This window comes from Podarcis bocagei (genome assembly GCF_964188305.1).
Source record: "Podarcis bocagei genome assembly, chromosome: W".
NCBI classification, from domain to species: Eukaryota; Metazoa; Chordata; class Lepidosauria; order Squamata; family Lacertidae; genus Podarcis; species Podarcis bocagei.
Genome location: NC_138131.1, coordinates 8,224,272 through 8,236,627, shown reverse-complemented (window position 1 = coordinate 8,236,627; position 12,356 = coordinate 8,224,272).

Here is a 12,356-nt window from a genome sequence, read left to right as displayed (position 1 = left end):
TTTGCCATGACCCTTTTGACATACAAAATGATACCTGGTTTTTCCCATCCCTACCCCAAAACGATTCTCTCCGCACCCTTGGTTATTCCGGTTACCACAACTGGGGTAACCAAGTGCGCTGACGCCCACCTTTGGCCATTGATTTGTTGACCCCATACGTGGCTTCTTTTAATGTCACCTGTGCCCGTATGGTCAATTGCACAAAATCCAACTGTGTGGAAATGGGCAAGGATAATTTCCAGTGCTCTAATTATGTCAATATTTCTTATGTATATAAATACAAAGAACTACCTGCTGGGTGGTTCTGGACGTGTCCTGGCTATACATTTAATTACATTCCAGCAAACATCAGCCATGGCACACCCTGCTGCTTAAGCCGTTTGTCCATCGTATTACCCAAAAAGCATCATTTGACCCGCTCTCGATATCGCCGCTCTATTGCATTGACTAACGATTGTGACGATTCAATTTCTCTTCCCAGTAGGTCTGAATATATCTCTTTAGCTGTTTCTCTCCTAGGAGTCCCTGGATTGGCTGTACGCAATAGTAGGAACATTAACTCTTTAGCTTGTTCTGCAGCAAAAGCCCTGAATTTTACTTCTCAAGCGCTTCATCTTCTAAAAAAAGAGCAGAGTGAACTCCAGCATGGTCTTCTGCAGAACCGCGCTGCTATCGATTATCTATTGACGCTTCATCATTACGGCTGTGAACAAGTGGATGGCATGTGTTGTTTTAATATTACTGATAATTCCAAAGCCATCCAAAAGCAAATCTCTCATTTGCAAAATCTTACACACCACATTAAACAGGACGTTGGACTTTCTGGCCTGTGGGACTCATTCACCCAGTGGCTCACTGGCTGGTTGCCAAACCTGAATTGGCTTCGTAATCTCTTTCAATATGCCATTATTATAATATGTATATTGATTTTGCTATGTTGCTTCCTCCAATGCATTCCTGGACTCATAAGTCTTTTGTCTCGGTTTCTCTCTCCCCCTCAGCCACCCAATAAAATCATTGCTGCCTACTTTGCGAAATTGCAGCACCAGCAGTAAACATTAGGGGAGATGTGGCGAACTTATTTCGGGCATGCGCTGGCATACCACGTATCCCGAAGTATTTTTGTCTTATTCACCCAGAACACCTCGCAAATAAGAAAAGAAAGGGGGAGATGAAGGAAAGCATTGCTTTTGCACATGACCATGGCATGATGGGAAGCATTGCTTCTGCACATAACTGTGGCATGATGGGAAGTCTTGCTTCTAAGCTTTGTTCTGCTCATGCTGCTCAAACCGTGCTGATGCTAAGACATTCCCTCATCACCCTGGTACGTTCTGTTCACCTTGAGTTCACACCATATCTGTCAGGGAACTGCCATCGGAGCCAAGAGTGGAGGTAAGGCTCCCAGACCATGCAGGAGAAGGGAGCAGAGGGAGAGAGAACACTCCCTTTGGGGAAGGTTATCAGCGTGACACCGGGGAGGAAGGGGACCAGGGAAGGACTTCGGAGCGAGGACTCCAAGACTCTTCCACAGAGACCAGCGGTGAGAGTCCAGGACCTCCGCTGGTGGACGTGTGAAAAGATTAAGATTTGTTTGGGGGGGGGAGAATATACGATGAATTAAAAAAGATAATGGAGATAACTTTTATGAAAAAAACAGAGGCATTTCAATGAAGTACAGTGGTGCCTCGCAAGACGAAATTAATTCGTTCCGCAATTCTCTTCGTCTTGCGGTTTTTTCGTCTTGCGATGCACAGTTTCCCATAGGAATGCATTGAAAATCAATTAATGCGTTCCTAGGGAAACCGACTTCAGACCAGGTCCGGGGACAGTCTGTCCCCGGACCTCTTCTGAAGGCTGGGGGGGGGGCAAGGGCTTTTCTTCCCACCCCCAGCATTTTAAAAAACCCCGGGACAGCGGAGGACTTCTCCGCTGTCCGGGGCGATCTTAAAATGCTGGCGGGCGGCATTTTAAAATCGCCCCGGGACAGCGGAGGACTTCTCCGCTGTCCGGGGCGATTTAAAAGCCCCTGGGAAGGCAGGCAGGGGGGACAAAGACTTTTGCCCCCCCGCAAGCCTTCAGAAGAGGTCCTGGACCTCTTCTGAAGGCTGGCGGGGGCGAAAGTCTTTGCTCCCCCCGCCTGCCTTCAAAAGCTGTCCGGCCAAGGCTTCGCGGACCTCTGCCGGCATGCCGAAGCCTGCGCGCGCTGACATTAGCGCGCGCAGGCTTCGCGGAGCGCTCCGCCAGCAGCGGCACCGCTGCCGCTGCTGGCGGAGACTTGCCCGCATGCCGAAGCCTGCGCGCGCTAATGTCAGCGCGTGCAGGCTTCGCGGAGCGCTCCGCCAGCAGCGGCACCGCTGCCGCTGCTGGCGGCGACTTGCCCGCAAGCCGAAGCCTGCGCGCGCTAATGTCAGCGCGTGCAGGCTTCGCGGAGCGCTCCGCCAGCAGCGGCACCGCTGCCGCTGCTGGCGGAGACTTGCCCGCAAGCCGAAGCCTGCGCGCGCTGACATTAGCGCGTGCAGGCTTCGCGGAGCGCTCCGCCAGCAGCGGCACCGCTGCCGCTGCTGGCGGAGCGCTCCGCGAAGCCTGCACGCGCTGACATTAGTGCTGGCGGAGACTTGCCCGCAAGCCGACGCCTGCGCGCGCTGACATTAGCGCGTGCAGGCTTCGCGGAGCGCTCCGCCAACAGCGGCAGCGGTGCCGCTGCTGGCGGAGACTTGCCCGCATGCCGAAGCCTGCGCGCGCTGACATTAGCGCGCGCAGGCTTCGCGGAGTGCTCCGCCAACAGCGGCAGCGGTGCCGCTGCTGGCGGAGACTTGCCGGCATGCCTCTCCTGCCTTCAAAAGCCGTCCGGGATAGCGGGAAGCGCTTCCCTGCTATCCCGGACTGCTTTTAAAATGCTGGCGCTGGGGAGCAAAGCCTTTCGGCCCCCGCCAGCCTTCCTGGACCTTCCTGGCTTTGCTCCCCACCGCTAGGATTTAAAAGAGGTCCCCGGAGATTTCCCTATGGGCTTTCGTCTTGCGAAGCAAGCCCATAGGGAAATTCGTTTTGCGAAGCGCCTCCAAAACGGAAAACCCTTTCGTCTAGCGGGTTTTCCGTCTTGCGAGGCATTCGTCTTGCGGGGTACCACTGTATTTTAGTTAAAGAGATCCCAAAAAATCTAAGAGAGGTATTCTTGTATGCAACCGCAGCAGCTCGTATACTTGTGGCCAAGGGATGGAAAGATCACGAGGCTCCAAAAATAACAGATTGGCAAATCAAATTACAGGAATTGGTGGAGACGGCTCAATTGACTAGCAAACTCAGAGGAATCTCAAAGCAAAAATTTGCAGAAAAATGCGATGGTTATACAAGATATGTTCAAAAATTCAATAATAGTTTTGACTCCGTGCTAGCATTCAAGTGATAAAGGAACTAAAAGGAGGTGGACAACAATTAAGGATTTATTATGTTTTCAAAATGTATTGGAAAATTTATATTGAAAGGATTATTGTTTTGTGTACATTCCATTGTAAGAATGGAAACAGAGCCAGAGCCACAGCCACAGCCTAAGTCTGAAACAGCCCTTGATAGAGAGCCAGAATCAGAGAATCAGAATCAAAGTCAGAACCAGATCTTCGGTAAAGACGTGGTCTGGTCTTAGTGCAACTGCTCCTCCCACCAGAGGAGATTGGGTGTTCCAATACACCCCCCCCCCCGGTAGGGAACTTGCCCCAGCCATTCTGTTGGCTGAGGCCCCCTCCCAGGCAGCCCTGACCCTTTCCACTTAAAAAGCAAAATACAAACTATACAATAACCTAAAAAAATAGTAAAAGAAAAACAAAGCAAGAAACAATTATGCTAAACTTAAAATAATACCCGCCCCAACTAAACATTTGTCCCACCCCAGAAAGAAAATAACAACAACAACAACAAACCACCGTTTGAGGTGCAACAGAGACACAGGCAGAGACAGAGCGAGACCCTGAATCAGTGCCATAACCAAGCCCTCATTCAGAACCAGAGCCTGAAAAAGAGCCACAGCCCAAACCAGAGCAACAGCCACAGCCACAGCCTAGAGCCACAGCCTGAGTCTGCAACAGTACTTGATACAGTGCCGGAGCCTGAAACAGAGACACAGCCTCAAACAGAGCCTGAGCCTGAAACAGAGGCAGAGCCACAGCCTGAGTCTGAAACAGTCCGTGATAGAGTGCCAGAGCCAGAGCCAGAGCCAGAGCCTCATTCAGAGCCAGAGGTGAAAGAAAGCCAGAGCCAGAGCCAGAAATAGGGCTTGATACAGGGCCGGAGCGCAAAACATAGCTGCAGCCACAGCCTAGAGCCACAGCCTGAGTCTGCAACAGTACTTGATACAGTGCCGGAGCTGGAGCTGGAGTCAGAGCCAGAGCCAGAGACACAGCCAGAGCCAGAAGAAAGCCCTAATTCAGAACCAGAGCCTGAAAGAGAGCCAGACCCTGAAACATAGCTGGGTCAGAGGCAGAGGAAGAGCCATCATGAGATCCTGAATCAGAGTCAGAACCAGATCTTCATTCAGAACCAGACCCTGAAAGAGAGCCAGAGCCACAGACAGAGCCACAGACGGAGCCTAGAGCCACAGCCGAGATCCACAGCCTGAGTCTGAAATAGTGCTTGATAGAGTGCTGGATCCTGAAACAGAGACACTGTCTGAAACTGAGCCTGACGCTTAAACGTAGCCAGGGGCAGAGGGAGAGGCAGAGCCTGATACAGTGCTTGATACAGCATAGGAGCCTGAAGCAGAGACACAGCCAGATCCAGAGACACAGCCAGAGCCAGAACAAAACCCTAATTCAGAACCAGAGCCTGAAAGAGAGCCACAGCCAGAAACAGTGCTTGATAGAGTGTCAAAGCCTGAAACAGAGGCAGAGGCAGATACAGGGTTTGAAACAGCGTCGGAGCCTGAAACAGAGAAACAGCGTGAAACAGAGACAAAGGCTGAGACACAGGCCGAGCCTGAGTCTGCAACAGTGTTTGATAAAGTGCAGGAGCCTGAAACAGAGACACAGCCTGAAACATAACCTGAGCCTGGTTATTAGCATGGCAATTAAAGAAGAGAGCCCCCGGTGATGACCTTATATCCATTGATGCCATCAAAGCAAATAAAGATTGGTGGATCCCACTTTTAGCAGCACTTTACACGTATATAAACAAAACTGCAAAATTTCCCTCAAGCTGGAGCTCGGCGTTGATTGTATTAATACATAAGAAAGGCCCACGTACAGAGCCGAGCAACTTTATGCCGGCAAAGCCCCAAAGGATCTTCATGTGGCTTTTATTGACCTTAAGCAGGCATTTGATCGAATCTCTAGAAAGCAGCTATGGACAAAACTGGCTGCTACAAAGATCGATCGTCGTCTCCTTCATCTGATTATCAGCCTCCATACAAACACCTTCCTGAGAATCAGGCTAGACAATAAAGGCCTAGTCTCCAACCCCGTTACCACCACTAGAGGGGTAAGACAGGCTTGTTTATTGGCCCCAGCATTGTTTAACTTTTACATTAACTCACTGGTGACTCACATGGCCAATGATGCTTTCCACCCCCCCAAATTAGCAGGCCGATCCCTGAATGTTCTTCTGTATGCGGATGACGCCGCACTTCTTGCTAGATCCTCTATTGGACTGAGGAGAATGTTGCAAGCTCTACATGAATACTGTGATCAGCATGAGCTCCAACCCAACTATGCTAAGACCAAGATGATGGTCTTCTCTGCCCGACCGAGACTCCATCGATGGTCGATGAACGGGATCCCCTTAGAGCAGGTTAACTGCTTTAAATATCTGGGACAAGTAATACGGTCAAATAGGTCTTTTCTGGCCCATAGAGACTATATAACAACTAACGCATCTAAAGCAGCCATCCAGATTAGATCCTTATATGCCAAGAATCAGGCTCAATCAGTGAAGATAGCTTTGAGACTCTTTCAAATGAAAGTCCTCCCCCTTCTTTTGGTGGGCATCTCTTTAGGCTCCCTTAGGGATTTTTTTGAAATTGGATTCTATCCAAACGCGATTCCTTAGAGCCATCCTTAGGATTCTCCCCTCGGTAGCGGGCGCGGTTATGAGATTAGAAGTCGGCTGGCAAGCTCTACGGCATGTGGCCTTGAAGACGAAGCTCTGGCTATGGCTCAAGCTTTGTTTTAAACCAGTGGGTATTGCCCCCTTGATATTGAGGGACGATTTCCAATCATCGTGGGAAAGGGAGGTCACTAACGAGGTTCAATCCTGCGGATTGTCTCACCTTTACTTTGAGTCTATGACGTACAATCAAGCTAGAGCTGTGATCTCCCGGAGACTGAGTGACATTGCCAGACAAGAGGACATAGGCCAGGTAAAACCAGGGATGTTCCTAGGGTCCCGATTTATCGGACCATACCAGCCCCCTACCTTGCAGAAATTCACTATGTGGAATACCGTAGACTTCTTACAGCGGCTAGATTAAATGTCCTTGACTCTGCAATATTGTGGGGAAGGTACAGGGGAGTACCATACGCCCAGAGAACCTGTCATTGTGCCATGGGTGTGGTTGAGTCCACCGAAAACATTCTCTTGACTTGCCCTTCTTATACAGAGGTTAGACATAATTTTATAGACCCACTCCTATGTCAATCTAGCTTCCTATCCGGAGAAAACCAGGTTTTACACTTGCTGAATAACGTCACTAGAGCTATACCTTCCTTGGTGGCCAAATTTCTTTTTTTATTATTATTATAAGATTAATCCAACTAGTCATACATTTTATCCATAATACAACAAATCATATCCATTTTAGACTTCCTACAACGTCACTGACAATCATTCGTAGCAATAACTTTGGTACACATTTCCTTCTTTCATATTGCCATTTGTTCCTCCCTTCCTCCATTATTTCTAATAAACAATACTTAGTAATTCTTTACAGTGCCTCTTTAAACCCCACTAGCGTTGTATTTACACCACAGGTATTTTCCAGATAACCCACAAATTTCCCCCAGTCCTCAATAAATTTTTGATCTTTAGTATATCTGATTTTCCCTGTTAATTTATCCAGTTCTGCATATTCTGTCAGCTTTACTCTCCACTCTTCTACCGTTGGAATTTCCTCCTGCTTCCACTTCTGGGCCAATACGATTCTGGCTGCCGTTACAGCATACTGGAAAAGTTTGCAGTCCTTTCTTCTGATGTCCTTTCCTACAATACCTAATAAAAAAGCTTCAGGTTTTTTCACAAAGGTATATCTTAGCATCTTTTTCATTTCGTTGTAAATCTCTTCCCAAAAACTTTTAACTTTCTTACACTCCCACCACTGATGAAAGAATGTCCCTTCTTTATGTTTACACTTCCAGCATTTGTTATCAACCTTATATACCTTTGCCAATTTTACGGGAGTCATGTACCATCTGTAGAGCATTTTCATCATATTTTCCTTCAATAAAGTACATGCCGTAAACTTTATATTCTCTCTCCACAACCTTTCCCAATCCTCAAGTTGGACATTGTATCCAAAATCCCTTGCCCACTGAACCATCACCAATTTCACTTCCTCGTCCTTCGTATACCACTCCAACAGTATTTTATACATTTTTGACAGATTTTTGTATTCATTATTTATTACATCTTTTTGGAAAGTTGATTCTTTTTCCTCATAACCCCTTTCCTTCAACTCTTTTTTAAACATTTCATTTATCTGAAAATAGTGCAGCCAATCATATGTAAACAATTTAACTTGGTCATATGGTTTTACTTTCCACTTCCCTCCTTCGTTGGTAACCATTTCTCCATATTTTCCCCACTTTCCTCTCATATTAATTTTATTGACACACATTATCTCTAGCGGGGATAACCAGTGCGGGACTTTTGGTTCCAGTATGTTTTTGTATCTATCCCAAACCTCTATTAGTGAACCTCTGAAAATGTGATTACCAAATCCCTTGTGCACCCTCTTTTTGTCGCACCATAGGTACGCGTGCCACCCGAATTTATTATTGAACCCTTCCAGATCTAATAGTTCCTTGTTTTCCAACTTTACCCATTCTTTTAACCAGCACAAACATGCTGCCTTGTAATACAGTCTCATGTCTGGTAGGGCGAAGCCACCTCTTTCTTTCGTGTCTGTTAGTAACTTAAATTTAATTCTAGGCTTCTTCCCTTCCCAGACATATCTTGAGATCGCCTTTTGCCATTCTTTGAAAATTTTTGTACCTTTTATTATGGGTATAGTTTGAAATAAAAATAACAACTTAGGAAGCACCATCATTTTTACCATAGATATTCTTCCCCAGAATGATAATTTCATTCTGGCCCAGACCTCCAGATCTTTCTTTATTCCTTTCCAAACTGGGATTTAGTTGTTTTGGAATAAGTTAATATTCTTGCTAGAAAGCCAAATTCCCAAATATTTAACCTTTTTTACCACCTCAATCTCCGTTCGTTGCTGTAATAGTTCAATCTTATCTTGGTCCATGTTTTTAACAATCATTTTGGTCTTTCTCTTATTCAATCTGAATCCTGCTATCTTTCCAAATTGTTCCATCTCATTCAAAATCTCCTTTGTACTTTCTATAGGTTCTTCCACAGTCAAAACCACATCATCTGCGAAGGCTTTGACTTTATACTCATTTAAACCTAATGTTACCCCTTTAATTTGCTTATTTTGTCTGATTGCATTTAATAGGACTTCCAGGACCACTATAAATAACAATGGCGAAAGCAGGCATCCCTGCCTTGTTCCTTTAGATATTTTTATACCTTCAGTAATGACATTATTAACTATCAGTCTTGCCTTCTGTTCTGTATAAATTGCCTTTATACCATTAAGGAATTCTTGGCCCACCTCCATTACCTCCAAATTTTTCATCATAAATTCCCAGATTACATTATCGAAAGCTTTCTCCGCGTCCACGAATATTAAGCTTGCTGGTTTATCACATCTATCGGGCAGATATTCAATGACATTTACTATATTTCTTGTGTTGTTTCTTATTTGTCTGCCCGGTAGGAAACCCGCTTGGTCATTGTGTATAATTTTTATTAATATCTTTTTTAATCTCTTAGCTAGAATTCCTGCAAAGATCTTATAGTCTGTGTTTAGTAGCGAGATAGGCCTGTAGTTCTTAATTTGGGTTAGGTCCGAATCTTGTTTTGGAATTATTGTAATAAATGCCTCTTTCCATGTTTCTGGAATGTCCCTTTCTTTTAAGATGTTGTTCATTACTTCGATCAACGGGGTCGCCAATGTGTCTTTCATTTCTTTGTAATAACTAGATGTAAACCCATCCGGGCCCGGTGCCTTTCCTCTTTTTAATTCTTTTATCGCTTCTTCTACTTCTTCTTTATGTATTGGGGCATTCAACTGTTCTTTTTGGTCTGTCGGGATCTTCCTCACCATCTTCTCTTTTAAATATCTTTCTATTTTCTTCTTGTTATTCCTTTCTTTATTCCTATATAATTGCTTATAAAAATCCACAAATCCTTTCCTGATTTCTTTCGGATCTGTTGTTTCTTCTCCATTTACCTCAATTTTACTGATTGTGTTTTGTTCTTTTCTCCTCTTAACCTGCCAAGCGAGCCATTTTCCTGATTTATTAGCAAACTCAAAACTTTTCTGTCTTAACCTTTTAATATTCCATTCAACCTCTTTGTTTATCAACATTGCAAATTGGGTTTGGAGAGTCTTTATTTCCTGCTTTATCTTCTTGTTGTTGGGTTTTTTAATCAGTTTTTGTTCATTGTTCATAATCTGTCTTAAAATCTCTTTTGTCTTTTTTTCTTTGTTATTTTTTTTCAACACGTTCTGCTGGATAAAAAGGCCCCTCATTACTGCCTTACTTGCGTCCCACACCACACTCATTTTTGTCCCTTTGTCCATGTTGTCCATAAAGTATTCAGATAGGTTTTTTTGTGTTTTTTCGACGAACTTTTGATCATCCCATAAGTTAACATTCAACCTCCACCTAAAAGTTTGCTCTTCAAAGCCTTTTAACTCCATTTCTATTGGATTGTGGTCTGAGATCACTTTGGCCTGTATTTCGATTTTTTTAATTCTTGGGGTTAACTCATTCGATACCCATATTTGATCTATTCTTGACATTGATTGATTCGGTTCTGAGTGGTATGTGAATTGCTTTTCCAATGGGTGCCTGAGTCTCCAAATATCGATTAAATTACAATTCTTAGTCATCGTGAAAAATGTCTTAGGTAGCTTCCCTTCTTTATTCTTCACTTTTCTTAATCTGTCCATTTCTGTTGAGACCACACCATTCATGTCTCCCATTATTATGATTTTTTGATCCATGTATTCAAATAGTTTCCCCTCCAATAGTCTAAAAAATTCTGTCTTGTTCCCATTTGGTGCGTAAATCCCGACAATTATCAGTTTTTCACCTTGCCAGCTAATTTGAGCCGCTATAATTCTCCCTTCTTCATCCTTAAATAATTGGTGAGATTCAATTTTGTTTTTGATATATAATACAACACCTCTTTTTTTCTCCTTATCCGAGGAAATAAATTCATTCCCTAACCTTTTGTTAATCAGAATTTTCCTATGTTTTTTGGCCACGTGCGTTTCTTGTAGGCATATGATGTCCAAATTCTTCTTTTTTAGGATATGTTCAATTCTGTTCCGTTTTTTCTTATCGTTCATCCCATTAATATTCCAATTCCATAATTTTAGCGTCATTCTTCTTACCACTATTTAAATTTGAGTTTTAACCTTATAGTCTTTCTGTCTCTTCTCCTTCTTCTTCTTCTTCCTCTTCTTCTGTTTCCTTCCCGGTCTGTTCTTCTTCTTCTCCTGATTCAAATTCCTCCCTTAATCTTATTCCTCCTTCTGCCCCTTTGGTCTCTTCCTCTCCCAGTTGTAATTCTTTGTATCTTCTTGTAAATTTTCCTATTTCCTCAGGACTTGTCAATCTTCTTTTTACCCCTTTGTAAAAGAACGAGACTCCTTCCGGAAATTCCCATCTGAAATCAATCTTGTTTTTCTTAAGCAATTGCACCAGTGGTTTGTATGCTTCTCTTCGTTTCAGCAACCTTATTGGGATGTCTTTAAATATAATTATGTAATTCCCATCAATATATAATCTCTTCTCTCTGTTCCTTTGCAAAATCAAATTTCTCATCTCTCTATCTTTGAAAGTAATTAAACAATCCCCCGGGAATTTCTTTATCTTACTTGACTTAATTTTCATTCTGAATGCATTTTGTATTGTCTTTGCCACTTCTTCCTCCGATAGCTCCATCCACTGCGCAATTTCCTTTATCAATCTTCCTTTTATATTTTCATTTTGTATTTCCGGTACTTGCCTCAGTCTCAAATTCACTTCTCTCTGTTTCAGTTCGTTCATCGCAATAGAATCTTTTATTTCTTCCTGTATTTTATTTAAATCTGCAATCTCATTTTTCATCTTCTCTTCTTCCCGCTTCATCTCTTTCATTTCCTGTTTTGTCTTCTTAAATCCCTCATCCACTCTCTTTGAAACCTCTTTAATCTGTCCTTTCAATTCACTGACTGTCTCCTCAATCTTTTTGTCCATATTCCCAATTTTTTTATCTACCTGTTCTAATTTTGTCTCCAAGTTTTTTTCGCTTTGTTTTATTTCTGCAAACATCTTCAATATTTCTGTTCTAAAGTCTGTTTCCTGCTTTGAGGCTCTCCTATCTGTTGGAGTCCCCCCCCCTCTGCCCCTTTTTTCTGTGTGTGCGACATTTTCTTAGATTTCAAAGTATCAAATATTAATACTGTGTAGTTCCTTACCAATTACAATTGCAAATACACTTAGATATTCTTGGAATAACCACCAGAAACAGGAAATACAGACTAAGGGGGGAAAAATTACAAATTACAACTTTTTTAGCACTTCGCCCTCCAAGTCGTATAGTTGACTATTGTCACGTCCCCCACTAAAATTTGAGGGGAGTTAGTTGTCTGTCGACTCTGTCCGTATTCTTCTTGCCCCCATTCGGGCTAGTCCTACCAGGGCGATAATTAAGCTGCACTCTAATTTGAAGTTCCAAATGTAGTCCAAAAGATAATAGAAAAAATAAATAGAAAAAATCAAATTAAGGTTTCAGATATATTCCAAATTTCAAGTTCCAATAAGTCTGTAATAGTCTATGCTTATTTTATTTATCCCTTGCAAAAAAAATTGGTGCTAAGCGGTTCGGATAAAGTCAGTCCATTAGGAGAGGGAGAGGTCTCTCAAAAACAATTATTTCTCTGTTATTTCACAAGTCCTAAGGTACCTCAAAAGAGGTTTTCAGCATCGAATTGTAATGTTTAGTTTAGACCACTGGGGGGACTCAAACCCTACCGAGTTTGGGAGAAAAATTCTTAAATGATTTTTCCAGCTGCCCACCTTCAG